The 21650-nt window shown below is 33.0% G+C and overlaps 1 protein-coding gene across 2 annotated transcripts in view; it reads right to left on the bottom strand.

The window, feature by feature from the left end:
* Window positions 1-21650, bottom strand: part of LOC108903194 (CCR4-NOT transcription complex subunit 6-like) — a 340221-nt gene that overhangs the window by 274896 nt on the left and 43675 nt on the right. The gene's annotated exons all lie outside the window — the stretch shown is intronic.

Here is a 21650-nt window from a genome sequence, read left to right as displayed (position 1 = left end):
AATCCTTTAGATTTCTTTCTCTGGGGGCACATTAAAAGCAAAGTTTACAGCACTCCACCTGATACCTTGGAAGATCTGCGAGGACGAATCATTAATGTATGTCGCGAAGTAACACCGCAAGTGCTCCAGAATGTTCGACAACGGTTTGAAGACAACCTGTATCATTGTATGCAAGTTGGCGGACAACATTTTCAGCATTTACTTGACTAATACCGTAAGTTTTGAAGTAAAATTAAATCGATTTTCGCATTTCTCGTCAAAAATATTGTTCGTATTTTCAAAGCTGCATATTTTCTAAAATAATGAATCGATTTTCAAAAAGTAAGAATCGATGTATAGAGAATTAAAAGCCCTTTCTAATGACCCCCCACTTGACCCCCATTCCCATTTAAAAAAATTTGGGGGATGGCACCCCCACTTAGGGGGTTGAAGATTTTACTATGGTTTTTGTCGCCAAAAGTTGTCCCCCTCAGAAGCAAACTTTACCTGTTTTTGGATTTTGCCGAAAAGTTCATTACTACCCTGTAATGCCTTGCGGTACGTTTTCGATGGGCTACCCTGTATATCCGGCGTGTGGAGCATCCAAACACACCACAGAAATGAGACAACCACCCAAATCCAAAGATAAAGGCTGTGCGGAAGGGGGCTACACTTGAAAAAACGTATCCATCGACGTTGCCAGTACCGACGGACGCCAGGTATCGAAGCTGGACCAGAATAGGAAGTCTGGCCGAATCGAATTTCAGTAGAATTAAATTCTAATACTTTTATGTCCGTTATTTTCTCTGATCGCAGACTTGTCGTGTCAGTTGCTGGAATAAAAAATAACGAATTCCATTTGATATTGTGTTGAACTCAAATCCAATTTGTTAAAATCTTACAAATTTTACTTGAATCAATTTCGTCCATAATTCGAGCTTGTCGAGGTATTAATAGAAAAATGAATTTGTCCTTCAAATAAATTACAAAGATACATCCGAAAAATTGTGTGATTCTAACGAGCGTTCAAATAAAAACGTGGTCAAGTTGGTTCTGAAAATTTGGACGTAGGGCGTAGCGTATAGCAAATGAACTTAAACGTCATCTGTCAAAGCGCTATATCGCCGCTATCAATTTGAATATTTTCGTTTTAAAAAGCGTTTAAAATGGTGTTTTCTCAAGAACAAAAAGTGTTTATCATAGAGTCCTACTTTAGAAATGGACGCAAGATTGATGGAATATGGAAGTATTCTATTGGGGAATGTTTCATAGAATTTCAAAATCAATTTCCCGGCGTTGTTGAGTACAAAATTTTTCAAAGTGCAGTTCAGCGTTGTGTTAATGTTTTTCGTGAAACGGGCAGTGTAACAAGAAAAGAAGGAAGCGGCCGACCTAAAAAGCGGACTGAAGAATTAAAAGAAAATGTCCAACAAATAATGGAAAATTCGCCAAGAACTTCTGTACGTGTTTTATCACAAATGGTGGGAGTATCAGTCGGTACCTGCCACACAGTGTTAAAAAAAGATTTGCGTTTGTTCTCCTATCGTTTAACTTGTCAGCAAGAACTTCATGAAGTTGATTTTCCGCGACGGGCTGTATTTTGTGAATGGTTTTTAAACAACTACGGTGAACTTCATAATATCACCTTTTTTTCTGATGAAGCCTGGTTTCATTTAAGTGGTTACGTAAACTCACAGAATATGAGAATGTGGTCTTCTGAAAAACCAGATAACTTTTTTGTCGAGGGCCCTCTACACGCTCAAAAAATTGGAGTTTGGCTCAATCGAAGGAGGATTTATGGACCTATTTTTTTTAATGGTACTCTTACTGCACAAAGATGTAGAGAAGAAATTATCGCTCCTTTTGTTAACCAGCTGGAAGAAAACGAAATTACAAACTTTTACTTTCAACAAGATGGCGCAGGGGCACATACGGCAGACGAGACGATGAATATGTTGAGGGAAGTTTTCCAAAATCGACTAATAAGTCTCAATGCTGAACATGAATTTCCACCGAGGTCATGTGATATTACGCCGTGTGATTTCTTTTTGTGGCCTTACCTTAAAAACACTATTTTTGAACTGCCTATTCCTGATTTAAACCATCTGCAGGCTCGACTTATAGACAAGATTCGTGAAATTAACAATACCCCGAACATCTTAGAAAATGTCTATAATTCTTTGAGGAACAGGTGTGAAAAGTGCTTGGAACAAGGAGGGGGACACTTTCAGCAGCTGCTTTAATTTATTGTTATAACAAGGAGGGGGACACTTTCCGCAGCTCCTTTAATTGTTTGTTATTGTTATCACGATTATTCTTTAAAATAAAGTTATATAGTCATTAACGTTATTGAAACTGACAGCTGCTATACAGCTCGTTGAGAAATGAGGTTAAGTTGGTCGCTATAAGCTACTCCCTACGTCCAATGTGTCAGAGCCAACTTCGACCACGTTTTTATTTGAACGCTCGTTATATTCGGACGTAAAATTTTGCGCCCTACTGATTGGCATACAAAATAGGTTGTTCCATTTAATATTTTCAGGTTGACCTTGACACTTAAAGTCAAGGTTAAATCCATAGTCACCAAGATATTGGTTTCTTGATATCCTACAACTTGTGTCTGAAAGTTTCTCGGAATAAGACTCGACCCTAAACAGTTATCAGAGGGTTCGAATTTTTTGGGACTCTCTGTACAATATATCTTTGGAAAGCCCTTTCGACGGTCTTTCCAATGATCTAAAATCTATCTCGTAAATGGTAGATTCAATTGTCTTTATAATACACGTGTCAAAAATTTGTTTAAAATTGGGTCCTAAACTTGATCATTTCCGAGAAAAAAATTATCAAAATCAACCTGCATTCTTAAACTTAACAAATCTACCACGAAAAACAGATTTATTTGTTATTTTCTACTCAAAAAACAGATCGATAAATATCCGATGGATTAAGAGATTATTTCAACAATTAATATCCACCTGAAGGCACTAAATCTCTAGACTTTGCCGACCGGTCACGGCTAATTTCCTTATTTGCGAGCAACCTGTCAAAGTGTTACGCAAACTTTATAGCGGTCGTTAATAATAAAACTCAGATTTCCTGACCGACCTCCGCAATCGCCAGATCGCCATCTGCTAATTATATTTTTTTTTCTTAATGGGACGTGAAATTCGCGATGGGACTTATCAGAGTCTCCACCCCCGACCGTTGCTGCAATTGCTGATCAATACAAAAGGTTAAAGATAACATTTTAATTTCGACTTATCCTTAATTGGGATACGGTATCTTCAGTTTTGGAAAAACGTTATATTGTTTACTTCCTAGGTTAGACAATACAAGACAAGCATCATCTAGTTAGCAGTAAGACCGACGTTTTGTTTTTTCTTTCTGCAGCTTTCAATCTACAGCTAAACTAAACCCTGTTTGCTACCTTTTCAGATAATAATCCGAAATTAAATAATGTAATGTAATGCGTATTCTCTTATTTTTGTATAAAAATATTATTTAATTAGAAATGTAAACGAATTATACTTTAATGAACTTGGTGGGCAGTTGTGACGTGTTAAACCATGCCCTAGTTGTGCCATCTATTAATAAGAAGTTCAACTAAAATCTTAAAACTTAAATAAGATGTTGTAGCGGTACGCTACAATTACATTTAGTACCTGCCCCAATAAATATATTTTGCTTTCTGGGAATTTACGAGCCATATAAATTATACTTTGAATTATCCGAGATTATCCCAAATAAATGTATTTGGCAAATGAGATTAGAATAAGTAGGCCGTAAACATAAATTAGTTGTTGTTTATTAGGGTACATAAGCACAAACCGAGTAGGTAATGACCCGGATAAATGTTAATTAGGATAGGGTAATAAAAGTAGGTACCTGGGTACAAGGATAAAAAACCGAAAACATTTCGAGGCACGAACCAGAAGTCTTGAAGCCTAGTTCCTGCTCGGTTGTCTCGTGTTACCAGCGAAATTAGTAGAATAAAGTTTTCCATGCTACTTAGAGTTTTTCTCCTCACTTGAAGACCAAACGACTATAATGTTTTCTATAATAACGATTATAATGTAAGAAGTTAACCAACTGAATAATAAAATGAAGAATACTAATAAAAGTACCTACATAATTAAAAATTATTCTGATTAAGACACTTTTTAATATTAATTCTAGTTAAGTGTATGAAATCGTGTATTAAGTCTACTACAACCAGCCTTATGTACTCTAAAGATAAGTGAACCTAATATGGTACTACAGTTTATTAAATTATGCAAGTTGAAAAGGAATATTTGCTGAAACATACTTCGGTTCATGCGGAAACCAAATACTTGGATAAAACACCAACTTCTCTTTAGTTTAAGAATCTTAGAAAACGTGTTTGGGTGTCTGGACATGTTCGAAGCTATTTACGCGTACATTACTGAGTCATAAACATATTATTGAACAGTATTCTAGTTTAGATCCAACCTGCTATCAAAAATTGTCCAGAGATCACGAAATGGCTGTGACCTAGCAAGAACAAAATCATTTAAACTATTTAGGGAATTCTGCAGTTTCGTCCGGACATTTAAGCAACTAATTCTTTTGTAGATCTTCATATCATCAGCTTATAAAAGACACACGACATATCACTCAGTAACTAAGTTATCTATAGACACATTGAAAAGAAATGAGCCCAGAACCGAGCCCTGAGGGACACCTGATGGGGGCATAAATTGATCCGACTGCTGTCAACAAAATTCAACGTGCCGACAACGATTATTTAAAAAAAGACCTTAGGAACTCTATCACATAATTAGAAAATCCAAATGGGACTGCAAATACGTCAGTGTCAATTAATTGGTATTCATGAACAAATCAGAGATGTTGGTTACATTCATAAAAATTATATGTGAAATTTTCACGGATCCCCTTTGGTACACTATGTGTCACATCTAGATATTTAGCAGTAATTTAGTTATTAATAAGAAATGAAAGAGAATATTTATCCCCTTTTCACACTTTTTATTCCAAAAACCAAATTTCCGGATTTGTGGAACCGCTTGCGTAAAGAGATGCAACGATTTTTTCTGTCACATTACGAAAACCGAAATTACCCAATTCTGCAATTAAAACCATTCGTAATATGATTACTTTTAAAAACAACACCGAAAGTCGAGAAGCGTAAAATTAGTCGCAATTCGGCGGAAAAACTGCAGAAATTGCCCCGACGAAAAACTGGAACGTATGAATTAAATTGTGTCATAGCTATTATAAAGTGTTATAAAAAACTTATAAAAATATCTTACTAATTTCAAACAGTTTAATTAAAAGGTGTGTGAAATTTAAAATTAATCATTACACATCTAACAAAAATAGATTTTATACAAAAATTTTATAGAAGAGCTATATCGCAATATAATTTTAGATACCACAATCAAATCCTTGATATACAGTGTGAACATCAGATAGGGTTACAATTATTTTTATCTTTCGCTTTTGAAATTGTAAGTTATTTCCCATTTTTTTATAGTTATCTTTTCCCATTATTACATGACATTAGTATATGATATTACATTACACAGAAGGTAATTTTACATTAACATAGGTAGCGCCAAAATGACTTACTGTGTAATTTTACATAATATCTTTATTGTTTAATCACCATCAACTAGGGACTATTGATAAATAAATAACAAAACTACCAGTATAAATGTAATGAAAAATTCCTAATTATAATCTAATGCTTTGACCATTTGAAATTCTGAAATCAAAAATCTATTGACCACCAATGGGCCTGCTATGCTAAAAATGAAATGGTCAAAAGAATTTCCGAAACTTTTCCGTAATTTTAGACAGATTGTAGGTATGTATTTAGGTGAAACATGGTCGTATCGGGAATTAAAAAAAGCATTTTGAAGCTGTAAGATTTTAGTTTTTAGATAGGCAAATTAATTTGTCCGTATTCATTCAAGTTCATTTAAAAAAATATTTTTATTAAAGTATACATTAAATGTTGGATAATTTATTAAAGTTTTAGACTGAAATGAACAAATGTTTGTTTTTTTTTGGATTTCACTTAATTTTTACTTAAAAGGTAAGTCTCAAAAAAATCTAAATATTTCGTTATAGCAATGAATATTTATCCCGAGATTGAAGCATGAATATGTTTTTATGTAGGGGTAATAGTTAAAAACTCCAATTTGCGGCCGCCGGTTTTTTGTTCTGAAAATATTTCTATTTTCCATCTTCTACATATTATTATGTACATATTTACAAAAAATGGAGGATGGCAAGTGGTTGTACAAATTTATAACATTTGCAACCAACAAAAAGTTTTATTTCATATTATTTTCTACATTTTAGTACTTATATGGATTCGGACTAGAGTAGGTGCGAATGTAGTTATTTCTTGTATGGATCTTTGAGCTGTTATCTTTTATTGTTGCGTTGTGGCTGCGAAATATTTTATTTGTGGAGTTTACTATTTTTTATATGAAGGAAAAAACATTAACAGAGTAAGTATTACAATTTGCTATGCATAGTTGTACTTAGTACTAAGTTCAAGTAAATAATAGATATTAAAATAAATATATAGTTATTGTATTTGATTATTTGAAAATAAAAATTACATATGCGACAATGGACTTTCCGCTTACTTAGCCGTAATATAAATATGACATATTGTTGTTGCAATGCACAATACAGGCGGATCCAATAGTGTGACAAAGTTTATAATTATTTTCTGTTATAGTTGTATAGGGCAAAATCTTCAGGCCAAAAACAAGATTTTCTGAATGTTTAATTCGGTTTGAAAATAATGAATAATGGAAATAATAATAAAATGTGAATCCGAGCAAGTAACTTTTCGTATCACTACTACAGGTAGTTATACTAAACTTTATCGCACTATTGTGGCACCCTATATATGACTAGATATATCATTATGGTAAATCAAAAGCATAATAGGTAAAAATGTATAATTATCTATGTTTATAACAAACATTATCTGGTAAAATTCTTTCCTTACTTTCAGATACAGAGACAGTTAAATATAACCGGAAGAATTCTATATGTTATTTCGTAATATACCTATAGTGATGAAAACAACCCGCTCTATGTAGAACAAATTAAGAAAGATGAAGAATTATGGAAAAAATCAATGGCAACAAATTTGGAACAATTTTATAAAAATTGTATACTACCAGAAATAATATACAAACATATTCCACAGAGAAAAAGATGTATGGATCCACAATATATTATAGAAGCTCAAATTAATAAAAAGAAATAATTTTATTTTATGATATTTTAAATTCTTTCCTGTTCTACTGTACCTATTCTATTTATTTTTTTATTACTTTCGTTTATTTACATATTTGTTAAACTACACTGTTCCACAGAATTTCTGTTTATATTGGAGGTATTAAAGTACCTACAACTATTTTTTCAAGTGAAGTGAACTGAATACCTATTTCTCATAAAAAAAAAATCAAAATCAAATCGTCCTTTTGTACATAATTCTTTACACAATTTTTGGACAAAATAAATATATCGTACATATTTTTTATATTTTCTCATTATTATGTAATTTAGTGATGTAACGAATATTCGCATTCGCATTCGCGAATATTCGTTTGATTTATGATATTCGCATTCGCATTCGCAAATATCTTTGAATATTTTACGAATATGAACGTGAAAGAAAAATACAGAATGTGAAAACAATATTAGGTAAATTAAACAAAAAAGTTAAGACATAACTAACAACAGTCTAACCTCACAATTCACAAACTCATCTGAGCCGGTAGCGAAAACAAAACAAAATTCCAATCATACAAGAATACCGTTCTACCAACTTAACAACGCTAATGTCTTTAGCCTATAGGGCCGCTGTCACCGGAAATATTATGTGCGTCGCGCGTGGCATATTTTGAATCATAGATAAACGGCGCTAGATTTAAAAACTGAATATTTGTATTCGCATTCGCATTCGCGAATGTCAACAACAGATGTTCGCATTCGCGAATGCTTAAAAACTGGCATTCGTTACATCACTATATGTATATTCACAATTAAAATTCTATTTATATTAATATACGATTTTTTTTTATCAAGAATTACTTAATATTAATTATTAAAAATATATATTTTTTTCATTTCTGTTTATACCAAAGTAAGCCCCTTTATTCACAAATCGTAATTATAACATAACTTTCCGTTATGAACAACTTTTCTTATTAACATTTTTTTATATTATCAAAAACAAAAGCAGTTTATTTTTCAACGTTATTAATTTTGTTAAATTTCTGATCACCCTGTATATATATATATAAATTACAGTTTTACATGACAACCATATTCAATTAAAAAGCAAAATATTTTTTGTCACGAATTACTTTTTCTAGTAGAATTGAAAATAAAAATGTTTTCCCTCTTATCCACTAACCATAGATACTAATATAGGTATATTAATTATAAATTATAGTTTTAAATAAACTAAAAATTGTTTATATTTCATATTTTCTAAAATTATATAATAGTATGGACTTGCACTGTTACTTATATACTTTTATACAATAATATATTTAAATTGATCATGACATTCTTTAAATATTTTTTACGTATCAATTAACAGAAACCATGACTACCAATTCAGAATCAGGTTATACCAAATTAACCACAATACAACAGCTGTTCGTTAAAAATAACCCGAGTCCATTCAAAAATAAATTTTTACTAGTGCGACATCTATTACAAATCAAGCGAATTAAAGGTCCGATATAATGCTATTCATGGATGAATATTTTTTAATAATTTTATTCCAATATAACTTTTTAAATAATAAAGTGTTGAACAAACTATGAAATAAAGTCTAATCAGTTTATTTATTAAAAGACAACTATATAAAAAACTGCAAAGAACCTTCATATTTAGAAATTAATTTCTCACGAATTATTTACCTATCCCAATTAAATTTTGCTTTACTGTCTTCATTTATACTTTGCCAAATGTGATATGAAATTTTACTACTTTCTTCTATTGCTTTAAAAAGATATATTGAAATAAAAAAAGGGCTGTTTTCTACCATTTTTCGGTATAATTTAGGCAACCAGAGATGTATCAGTTTCCATCCTTAATCTAGCAGGCATTAATATAGACTTTTTACGCACTAGATGACGCAACAAAGCTCTGTTAATACCATTCAATCCGACAGATGGCAATAGAAAACCCAAATGAGCGCTGTTGCTATGCGCCTCTGACGAAGCTAACGTTTACCCGATTTTTTGCAAAACCGTTTAATAAAAACAATAATAGGTTACTCTAAAAGATAATTATTAGCCAGTAAACGGTTACGGCCGGGTAACTGTAATCCCATACACGACTAAATTGGATGCCTCGCGAGGGGCCCCCCTTAAAACGGTAGCCTCTGATAAATTGTCGTACGAAACGGCGTAATTAATTTGGAACATATTCAGTCCGGTAGTCTACGTCGCGTAATTGTGGATCGTGTCGTTGCCGCGAATTAACCCGATAACGTTGGTAACGACAATTATCATACAATGCGGTGATGATCCGGTAGATTAATTATTTATACGGTTTTGGTTTTGCTTGTCGGAATTGATAACTGGAATTCGTTCTGAATAACTTATTATACAAGGTGTTTTTAAAATCTGGCATGAATCTGTAACTAGAGAGAAGAAGTATTATTTTACGCAAAAAGTTTATTTATCTACGATCGTTTCAAAAGTAACTGTATTTTACCTAATTCAAAATGTAAAAAATTGGCTTATACATAATATGAAGTATTAGAAGTCCCGAGCAAATTTTAAAAAATTCACTCATGTTTCCAATCGAAACCGCGAAACCTTCAAAAGTTGATCCATGTAAGGTCTGTCGCGGTCAAAGCCGAGAACGACGTCCCGAACGATGTAAACTACCGGCCACTAGACGCAGAGAGCGTGGCGCGGACATTGGAGTTTTCACCTCAGTTTCCAGTTTCCGTTTTTGTGCCCAAAACCGCTCCGAGAAGCCACAAACTGCTCCAGCCGCAGAAGTCGATTCCGCCAGAAGCCGATGCTGTTGACGGAGAGACCGAGGACGACGCGCCACAGGAAATGCAAAGTTTCACCTCACTTTTCAAAGTTTCCGTAGTCGCAATCGACATCGCCAAAGACCGATGGTTGGTGCAACAGCAATTGCCTACGACGCGATTTAAAGGAGGAAGAGCCGTTCCAGGTTCGGATTTCGGAGACCAAAAGTTCTCCCAATTCGACGGAATCCGAAGTAAAGGGAAGCTGAATAACATTAGGAATTACCTAAAAGCTAATACAGTGAAATGCCTAGTATCAGAGACCCAGAAATGGAAAGGGAAGCGGATCGGCGAAGTAGAAACGATGCCACACTACACCGAACCGCGCAACGGAGCCACCTGCGGAGCTGCCATAGCCTGTGTACGAACGTCAACCCGATCCATCGCCAGTTCAGTAATCAGTGTTCGAAACCTGACCAGTGTGTGGACACGATCAAAATTTTTATAGAAATTTCAAGGCACGCTCCTGCCGCTCGCATTCAAAACTCGAGATAGAAAGACATTGACGCAAAATTTCAAGGCACGCCCTAGCCCCCAGGAAATTATTACAATACATATAATTTTCATAGAATTCTATCAACAAATATTGTAAATCTGTAATATACTAATGCAAAAAATTAAAGGGTCAAAAGAGTTTAAGAAATTTTTCCGTGATTTTTGAGACTGTATTTAAGTAAAAATGGTCATATTAATTAATTGTAGCTCTAAGATTCTAGTTTTTAGATCTTTCGGGCGAAATTTTTTAGGAGCTACAGTTACCATGCAATTATAAGAAATAGCGCGAAATTTTTTTTCAGCTAAGCCATTGTATGGACCAGATAGCTTGTTTATTCAGCTTCAATTTTTAAAATTTCGATACGACCATTTTTCATCAAAATATCGGACTTTTAACGGAAAAGGAACCTTTTGTGTTCAATCATTGATATCTCGACGACAAATGGTCGTACAGTGAATTGAAGGGCAATTTCGAAAACTGGAATAAATTTCCTATAAGATCCTGCCGTAACTTTTCGGTAATTTTTTTTTTCATTTTTTACACGAATTTTAAGAAACAGGAAAAAAGGGTAATTTATGTTTCTTTTTTTAATTTGACGTCTAAATTAGAAATATTCACGAAATGACTAATGTTAAACTTGACTTTTACAGTTCGATATACCCAGAAGAACCATCTGAAGTTTCATCTCGATCTAGCGAACCGTTTCTTTGTTTCAAACAGTCAAACTTTTGATAAAAAATAAAGGGTTACGTTTTTTGAGCTTAAACACTTCTTAATCATAATTAAAATGGAAAAAATATGTTTTTTTGAGGTTTTCTCACATTTTTACAGCAAATAACATTTAAATTGACGAAAAAAAATATTGGAAACATTTTCGAAATTTTTTAAGTTTTTTTGGAAAACCTTCCGGAAATTGAAGAAAACAAAATTCAATTATTTCCAGCACGATTCGGCTTTTCCGTGCTTCTGTTCATCAACTTTTAATTAAATTAAAATTAAAGTTGATGACCCAAACCAGATTTCGACTCCGATTCGTACCGTTTTTTGAGATAAATTTCTAATTAATTTTTATGCATTCTGTAATCATTTAAAAAACAATTTTTTTTTCAAAACAACCCTTTTTCTTTTCTGAAAAAAAAATGATTTGAATGATTTTAAACGTTATTTGCGGTCAAAATGTGAGAAAACCACAAAAAAAATCCATTTTAATTACGATTATTATGAAGTGTTTAAGCTCAAAAAAGGTGATCCTTTAATTTTTATCAAAAGTTTGACTGTTTGAAACAAAGAAACGGTTGCATGATAACTGTAGCTCCTAAAAAATTTCGACCGAAAGATCTAAAAATTTTAGAGCTTCAAAATTATTTTTCTTGAATTCCCGATACGACCATTTCTTACCTAAATACAGTCTGTTAAAAATCACGGAAAAATTTCGGAAATTCTTTTGACCCTTTAATTTTTGCATTAGTGTATGTATTTGTTTTTTAAAATATTAGAATATGTTTTAAATTGATTGTTTTAATGTTTTTTAAACTATGTTCCACATATTTATTTTTATCTTTTTATTATTATTTATAGCCCTGAAATAGATTTTAAACAAAATCGCAACGTTGACTGAGTCAGAAGATCCTTATTCCCTTCACCTATTCCGCCCCACAAAAAAAAAGTGTCGGATCTGGTATTCAGACCCATGTATTTCCATGTATTTTTTCCGCTGAATCCGAATCTGCCTTCAGATTTGGCCCAACGGGTCTGAGTTTTCGGAAAAATTCAAAAAACAGATCAAAATTCACAAAAAAGGAAACAACAAGAGTCCTAATACGAAGAAATTGTATGGAAAATGATAAAAGACTTCCAAGATCTGGGATGTTTGATGAACTACAAGTTGCACATCCTTCATTCACATCTGTGTTGGTTTCCTGAAAATCTTGGAGATTATAGCGAAGAACAAGGCGAACGATTTCATCAGGATAAGAAGGTTATAGAAGAGCCATATCAAGGAAGATGGGATGAAAACACGATGGACGATTTTTGTTGGTTGTTAAAAAGAGAAACGAAAAATAGAGGGAATAAACGAAAGCGTAACTCTTTGCATAGATCCTTTGAAGAAAAAAGAACACGTTATAGCAACAAAAATAAAGATGATTTGTAGATATCGTTTTCTTTTGTTTAGAAAGTAGAGTATTCTACAAGTTTTATTGCATTCTGTTATCTCATCCCTCAGTCTCTCAGTATAAAAAGTAGATGGATAGATGGGTGGATGGGTGGGTTTTATAGGTGGTACAGATGGATGATAGAAAGATGTATGAATTCATAAATGGGTGGGTGGATAAAAAGATGGATCCAGAACACTGCAACACGAATTATGCCATGAAAATGGCGTTTTTAATCTATTTTCTGTTTTTGAATGTAATTGGACCAGCTTGTCTGACTCTGTGATGATAAATTGGAATTAAACGAGTGAAAAATCATACGTCTAGTGAGCTGGTAGAATAATTTGATTTTTTATAACTTTCGTCGATTGTAAATTACGTTTTTTGGGAATTTTCACCTGTTTTTTGAATGTTCCCGAAAACTCAGATCCGTTGGGCCAAATCTGAAGGCAGATTCGGATTCAGCGGAAAAAATACATGGAAATACATGGGTCTGAATACCAGATCCAACACTTTTTTTTTTGTGGGGCTGTGATTAATTATTATTATTATTACTCCTATGATCGAATGTTGTTAACGATTATCGTTATCATTATGCGTATCATTATTATTTTTTTCTGTTAAACAGCATAAACTGTTTACTAATACGCGTGTTTAAATGTTTGAAGAACATCAACCACCGGACAGCTCACCGCTTCAGGACACGAAACCTTACAGACGTTTCGGAGTTAAATAGGCTTTCCTCGGCTCTGTCTCGCTCCTCTAATATAATAATAATAGTAAATAAGGAGTACAAAAGTCGTCCGCCTCGAGACAACAGGATGCCACGTAATGGTACATTCCCAACGCAATAACGTCAAGATATCCGAAACACACCAGATACAAATGCCTCGCCTTGGGGCGGATTTAATAAATTTATGATGGCCTCGTTGGTGGAAGTTGATACAAGCGATTGGGCCCTGCGGCCATCGGCTTGCTTATTGTTTGGGGTCGGTTTCTGATGCCAACAAAAGCGAAAAACGAGGGGAACAGCCGAAATGCGAATGTATAAAAATCTTTCTTTCGGTCGGTTTTAGATAACTCAATTTATTTCACTGTTAGAATGAGGAATAATTATGTGGTTCATTTTAAAAATCGAATGTTTCGAAATTTTTCAACAAAGTTTCCAAATTATCACCACCGCGTCACCTGGAGGAGAAGAACGCCACCAAGTCACTCCACTTTCGAAAAAGTGACGAAAAAGTCAACATCAAATGACTTCCAAATTCGCACTTCTACAAGACCTTAGGGTCAATATTAACACTACTAAGTTTCAGGCCTCTCCAACTCCACAGGGACGACCGTAATAGCAAAGGACACGATTTTCCATGACTAGAAAGTGCTGACACTAAACCGGACATTGCAACAGATCATCCTACAGAATCTACCCCTACAGTGAACGAACTTCCACCCTGGGGTTTTGCAGTTATTTAACCAGGACATCAGTGCCTAGCCCGAGAGTGTACTTGACAGATTAAAAGAATTCGCATTGAAACCGCTGCATTTTCTGTATTGTAATTATTTTAAAAAAGCATTAATAAAGCTATATCTGAAACCGCATTTTCAAGTTATAATTTAACTAATCACACCAAGCAAAGTCCGCATCCAAGCACCTAACGTGGTGCCATGACAGAGGAAAGAAGACCAATCTATGCAAATCTGCGACATGGCACCTTACGTGGGGTCCTATTTCCAAACGAACAAGAGATCTACGTTATATCACGACAGTACCAAATGTATTTCCATCTGAGGAATATCCCCTTAAAATTTGTGTACTTTTTCGTGGAAAAAATAGTATCCAAAAAATTTGTATCTATAGTCTGTTTAGAAATGAAAGAGAGTAATAAAAGCTTAATATGTATGAAAATCATAAATAAATGTAGTACTGGTGCTTATATTCAATATTTTTATATTATGTATTATCGGTGATGAGGTGTACTTTTTAAAAAACTTTGTGGGATCGGACTGTACTAATTTGTAGCAGGTAGCTAAAATTTAATCCCCGACAATCCGTCTTTGTCTATGCCGCTTCAATTTCTCGGTCCATTTCTCTTATAAGTAAACAATATAAAAACAGCATTTCAAAACATGAGGCTACTTTAAGCATCATAACCTGGTTAAGAGGGTTTTTAGTAATTCAAATAAAATTATTCAAAATTATTATCAAAATATTTATTTAAATTTAATTAATAGACTTTTATTCCACACAAAAATATATGTATTTTAAAAATTCAAATTATGGTGAGTAAATGTAGTGTTGTATAAATGTACAATAAAGAAAATAAAAAAGTAGGTATATTAAAATTCATCCTCTGAATATTCTGATGAATTATCTTCGTCTCCTAGATTGATAACGATAGGTTCCACAGTAACGTCAATTAAATTATCGAGTCCCCACATTTTCTCCTCTTCTTTTTATACATGATGTATACATCTTTGCCAGTTATCTGCAGTTACTCGTTCCAAGGAATTTTTTAACAAAATTTTCACGTCACTTAATTTAAACGTCGTATTATTTCGCGCTACATCTCCTTTTACCTGCGCCCAGACTAATTCGATTGGGTTAAGTTCACAGTGATAAGGTGGTAACCGTAGTACCGTTATTTGGCGATTTGTTGCCATTTCATCGATAACATATTTTTTCTGATCTTTGTTAAGATTGACAAGTGTCAAAAGTTCCTTTTTCACCATATTTGTTTCAAAAGAAATGTTTTTTCCGGATAACAATTGAATTATACAGTATCTTGTTCATTTTTTTGTTTCCTTTAAAAGTCTGTAGTCGATTTTCCAATCCCTGTCATTTTGGAACACTTTTCCACGATGTCGTCAACACTGTTGGTAGGATTTTGGTGTTTCAATGCATTAAATACATTTAATATAATAATCTTCTCATTCTGAGACAGCGCACATCTTTTCACGCGTTTAGCAGGTACGTAATCTGATAAGCTCGACATTTTACCCGAACAATATTATATCCACTGGCACCATAGTCACTAAACACAAGTCGAATTTTACTCTACTGCACTAGCACGTCTTCGTATATTCAGCTCTAAGACTGGATTGATCTGTCACAATACACTGGCTCCTGCCCTATGATGTATCCAGTAAAATATACTAATCAACACCCATTACCTGTTAGCATTAGTGTTACCCGATAATTACCTGAACCGAAATATTACCACGCCCATGGCCGGTTCTTATCTCGGGGTTTTATTACTCTCTTTCATTTCCAAACAGACATATCAGAATTTGTTACCCTTTGGAAGAACTTTTATAATAAATTTAAACCGAATACAATTTATTAAGACAGTTAATCAGTGGTATTTAATGATAATTTATTCGAAATACGGAGTAGCCTTTCGCAAAAACATCTGCATCATTATTCTCTCGGGTGAATTTCATGCTGCATTTCAAAGTCGTAAAACAGTAGTAGTTATTTTTAAAGAGCCTGCATATCGTTTACCTTGCCCATTCCATATAAGCGTGTGTTACAAATGTAATAAAAATAATGGAAAAAAATTAACGTACACAATTTACGACAGACACCTCGTGTACCTTGAATACTAAGCATTCCCCAATAACGTGGTAGTCGTGAACTATGTTCTATTTAGCATCAATTAATTGCATGTCCTAATCAGTCTGATGGTATTGAATTAGGTGTTGGATTGTGTACAACAAATCCGGATAAATGTCAAAGGAATTGTTTCTTTGCAAAATTGTTATTCGTCGAACTTGAAGAAAGAGTAAATCGGGTAAGAGAAATTCGGAAATGACCTTAATTTTCCAACATCTCATGTGTGAAAAATGTGTCGAAAAGAGCCTCGAAATCTCTCTCTGCCGTATCGCATTTTATATTGAAAGATGAACCTCAACAATGATTCAAAGCACAAATCTTCTAGTATTCATAGCAGCCACTACAAATTTTCAAAATAATCATGTTTCATTAAATATTAAATGGAATATATAAACAAAAAAATTTGGAATGTGGTAATTGAAAAAAAGAAACCAATAAAAAGCTTATAGTCCAATTAAATTGGAGTTTAAATCGAAATTTGGTCAACTTGCCTGAATTTTTTATACAGGGTCGGAAAGTCCCCATGGTTCATCGGCCGTTACGTGAGAGCGATAAAGTAAGTCATAGAAATCCGTGCGATAGAGAAGGATGGCTATAATGAAGGAGTCTCATAGTCACCGCCCGTTTCGCCCTTCCACAAATAAGATCCACTTCCACTCGTAATTCAGCGACCGGTGGTCATCTTTGTTTTCGTCGTTTGGCTTTTCTTTAATAGATGTCACTACTTATACAATTTCGACTTCGGTATTCCGATAACAAAGAAAACTTTTTACAGTAGCTAGTAGATACCTACCCTGTTTGTAAATCTAGTAACCTTGTTTCCCCTACTGAGAAATTATTTAAATGGAATATAGTGCTCAGCTGCATTTAAAGTTCATTTAGTTGTTATTTAAGTATATTTTTTAAAATGACTTAAAAATCCCAAGAAATAAAACAAAATTGCCTATTTCCCCAATTCCAAAAAAATCTGTAGATCTGGCATCACTCTTTCTAGGGCTGCGCCTCACCTTAGATAAATTGTGCTGCCCTCTGTTAACGGATTGTATTAACATATCAGAATCCGAAGTCGGAATTGTATAAATAGTGACATCTATTAAAGAATAGCCAAACGACGGAAACAAAGATGACCACCGGTCGCTGAATTACAAGTGGAAGTGGATCTTATTTGTGGAGGGGCGAAGCGGGTGGTGACTATGAGACGCCTTCATTATAGCCATCCTTCTCTATCGCATGGATTTCTATGGGGACTTTCCGACCCTGTATAAGTTAGTTTGAGGTAAGTATATTACGTATAATAACAATAAGTGACAGTCATAAAATTCTACATAAAAATGGTCAAATTGACTTTTTCTTGTGCTATTAAACATAACAGAGTTAGAGTGGCTAGAAATTAAGGTATGATTTTAGAAATTTTAAAAAATCATAAGCAGAAAAATTAATAAATTTTATAATTTTTTTTTTCAATCTACTCTAAAAAATGTAAACTATGAAACTGTAAAAAATTAGTTTCAGAGAAATAGATATATTTTTTAATTTTTAATAAAAAAGTTATAACAATTTTTTTTCTATGCCATTCGATTGATTATTTAAAATAATGAAAAATTGCTTTCGAAATTTTGTTTTACAACAAAGAAAAAAAATCACATTCGCTTTGTGAAATTGTTATAACTTTTTATTAAAAATTTAAAAATATGTCTACCTATTTCTCTGAAAAAATATTTTCCATTTTTTAGGTTGTAGAGTAGATTGAAAAAAATATATAAAATTCATTCATTTTTCTGCTTGTTACGAATTTTTAAATTTCTGAAATCATCCCTTAACTTCTAGTCTCCCTAATAGTCCATAGTACAGGCCCCCCCTGGAAAGTTGATTATCACATACTTTATAACTCCTGAGGCGCTTCGTTTTGACGAGTCTACCACATTTTTCCTCTGCGACTTTTCTCGATTCCTCCGCTTTTCCACTCGGAAAAGTCCAAGAACATGGCAATTTCCCGGGGTCTTGAAAAGTCAAGACCACATCTTTTATTTTTAGCTGAAGTAACTGGAAATTTTGTTGCAAATGCCGGTTTAAATTTGTCCGACAGAAATTCCTCCGATATTGACGTGTCTACCGGTCGAAACATGCCAAAATAACAGGGTATTGAAAATCAATTACCACATAGGTAATTTTTAGTAAAATTAATTGTAAATAATTAATTCAGTCAAAAAGTATTGTTGTCCGACAAATTTCAAGCCGCGTTTTTTCAGTCCGACAGCTGGAAATCGGAATTTTCACGGGGTATGAAAAATCGATTACCACATATCTAATTTTCATTTTTTCCACTTTTAAATTTACTGTACAAAATAGTGATATAAGTGTCCGACGATTTAATGTCCGCAAATTATTAAAAAATCAATAAATCAATAAACGTGATGAAATTTAATTTTTTCACTCCAAAAATTTCATATTTATAAATGGTTATTAATTATTATTATGTAAATTATTATTTGTTTCAAATAAATAATTATAATATTGCTTATTTTATGCTTAAAAATTTAAAAGTTATAAACAAATGAAGTTATTTTTGAGGCGATTAATACGATCTTAGTGCATAATGCATTATTTCTAAATAAATTAATATTATACTTGATATAAAAATCCTTTTTTCTCTTTCAAGTTTTCATTCGCGTTTGTTATTTTTCTTTACAAAAATTTTCCTATTTTTCTAAAAGAAAATCCCAAAACTTTTGTGCATAATTTTTTTACACCATACATACTTTTTTGAAATCGTTTAATTCTTTTCTCGATATTTATTTGGCTAAATTGAGCATATAGAGATTTACAATTACAAGAATAAAACGAAAAATATATACAGGGTGTTTCAGAAAGACCTCCCGTAAATAAAGGGGGTGATAGTATGACAAAAAATGAGAATTTTTTGTCTTATGAACTCTATGTCTATCTCCTCTTGTTTTCGAGATACAGAGAGACAAAATAAAATTTTTTAAATAACATTTTTATGAAAATTTCCAAATAGTGCGAAATATTTTTATGAAATTTGGTAGCCCGAGGTTTTTAAGGGTGCCAAATACGCTAGTCTAATTATTTTTTGTATATTTCATAGAAAGCGCTAGTTATGCTACATTCTTATTACAATTTAAGTTATATTTTTTTTAAGGTTAGGTTTTTTACCAGTCGGGCTCCAATTTCTATTGTACAATTTTATTTTCTAAAAATAATGTACTCTTGTTAGAACTTCCTAATGTGGACGATTTTCGAGAAAAAAGGCTTTTAATTAAACTCTTACAATATTACACTATAAAATAAGTGACTTTTCTCAAAGTAAGCTTGAGCTTTGAGAAGAGGAGATAGACATATAGTTCATATGACAAAAAATTCTTATTTTTTGTCGTCCTCACCCCCTGTATTTACGGGAGGTCTTTCTGAAACACCCTGTATTGTATATTTATATGGAATTTTGCTTAATACATGAAAATACCTTATTAGAAATTATAAATACATGTGCACATTTTTTACGAAATTTTTTTCATCATTTTTTGTCGGACTGACGATTTGCGGATATATTTTTGTCGGACATTACAATTTTTGCTTATAAAAAACACTTTTCTATCGTGTGTTATTTTTGTCCGACATGTGGTAATCGATTTTTCATACCCCGTGAAAATTCCGATTTCCAGCTGTCGGACTGAAAAAACGCGGCTTGAAATTTGTCGGACAACAATACTTTTTGACTGAATTAATTATTTACAATTAATTTTACTAAAAATTACCTATGTGGTAATTGATTTTCAATACCCTATTATTTTGGCATGTTTCGACCGGTAGACACGTCAATATCGGAGGAATTTCTGTCGGACAAATTTAAACCGGCATTTGCAACAAAATTTGCAGTTACTTCAGCTAAAAATAAAAGATGTGGTCTTGACTTTTCAAGACTCCGGGAAATTGCCATGTTTTTGGACTTTTCCGTGTGGCAAAGCGGAGGAATCGAGAAAAGTCGCAGAGGAAAAATGTGGTAGGCTCGTCAAAACGAAGCTCCTCAGGAGTTATAAAGTATGTGGTAATCAACTTTCCAAAGGGGGCCTGTACTGTGGACTATAACTCTGTTAACTTTAATAGCACATATAAGAAAAAGTCAATAGTCAAAAGTCATTTTTTATAATGTAGAATTTTATGCTCTACAACTTTTATAAGAAACTTTTTTTTCTAGCTCTTACCCCTTTTGGCTTATCTTGAAAAACTCCTTTATTTTATCTTTTTTCACCCCTGGCCGGGGGTTGAAAAAAATTAGTCACTTATATAAAAAATTCGGGCAAGTTGACCAAAATAGCGATTTAAAGGCCCATTTAATTGGACTATTACATATTTTACCGGAAAATGTTTCAAATCTTTCTGAAAAACTTTGTACGGTATGTTTTTTGGGTTGCAAATCGGTAGAGGGTGCTAGTTACATCTTACTAGTGGAGTAAATTTTTGTGCTTCGTGTACTGACATATTTGGATAAAAAATTATTTTACACTAGCTTTTTTTTTCGCCGCCAGAATTACGTGTGGAAATACGATAATGAAATGACTGTTATAGAAGAACGAATTTTCTATAGGTACTATTTCAGACGCTATTATCTTTGGCGGTATATTTGACAAGTCGACACCTATCGTCGACTTTTAACGGCGCTTTAAAACGTCTATCGGCAGTAAATTTACCGTACACGTAAAAGGACAAATAATAGCTCTCGATAATGACCGGATTGTACATTCACACTCCACGGTAATATATAGTGGATGGAGCTATCTCTAACCTCGTTTTACTTTGAGTTTGCCGATACGTACCACTTTTAACTACTTAGAATATATGGCCAGAGGTACAATATACGATGTCGAGTTTCATTTGTAGAAATATCCTCGAATACAAGATAAAAAAAAGATGTTCTCATTTTACATTTGCTTAATAAAAATCCAGAACGATTATTTTTCAACTCTTTTATGATTTATGTTAAATGCTGATCTAACATGCAAGTGTTATAAAAAGAAATACAGCATTTATAAATGATTACAACTCGCGTAAATTTGTTTAGAAAAGTAATTTTGTTTCCTTCGCAATAAAATTTTGGTAAAATTAAAAATTACTGAAACAAGATCAAGATTGCTTAAAACACAACATCCTGTTTAGTTCAGGAAAGTTAGACATAAAAAGGCGGAATAAGCTGTAGTATAACATACCCAGGGTTCGACAAAAAATAAGTAAACGTAGTTGTGGCCAAAAATATGTGATCGTCATAAGGACTACCTACGTTGTGTGTATCCATTTTTATATTGACCGGAAGGCGCTGGC

Source organism: Anoplophora glabripennis, unplaced genomic scaffold (genome assembly GCF_000390285.2).
Source record: "Anoplophora glabripennis isolate ALB-LARVAE unplaced genomic scaffold, Agla_2.0 scaffold105, whole genome shotgun sequence".
Taxonomy (NCBI): domain Eukaryota; kingdom Metazoa; phylum Arthropoda; class Insecta; order Coleoptera; family Cerambycidae; genus Anoplophora; species Anoplophora glabripennis.
Note: the sequence above shows the minus strand (reverse complement) of the source record. Positions and strands in the feature narration are given on the sequence as shown.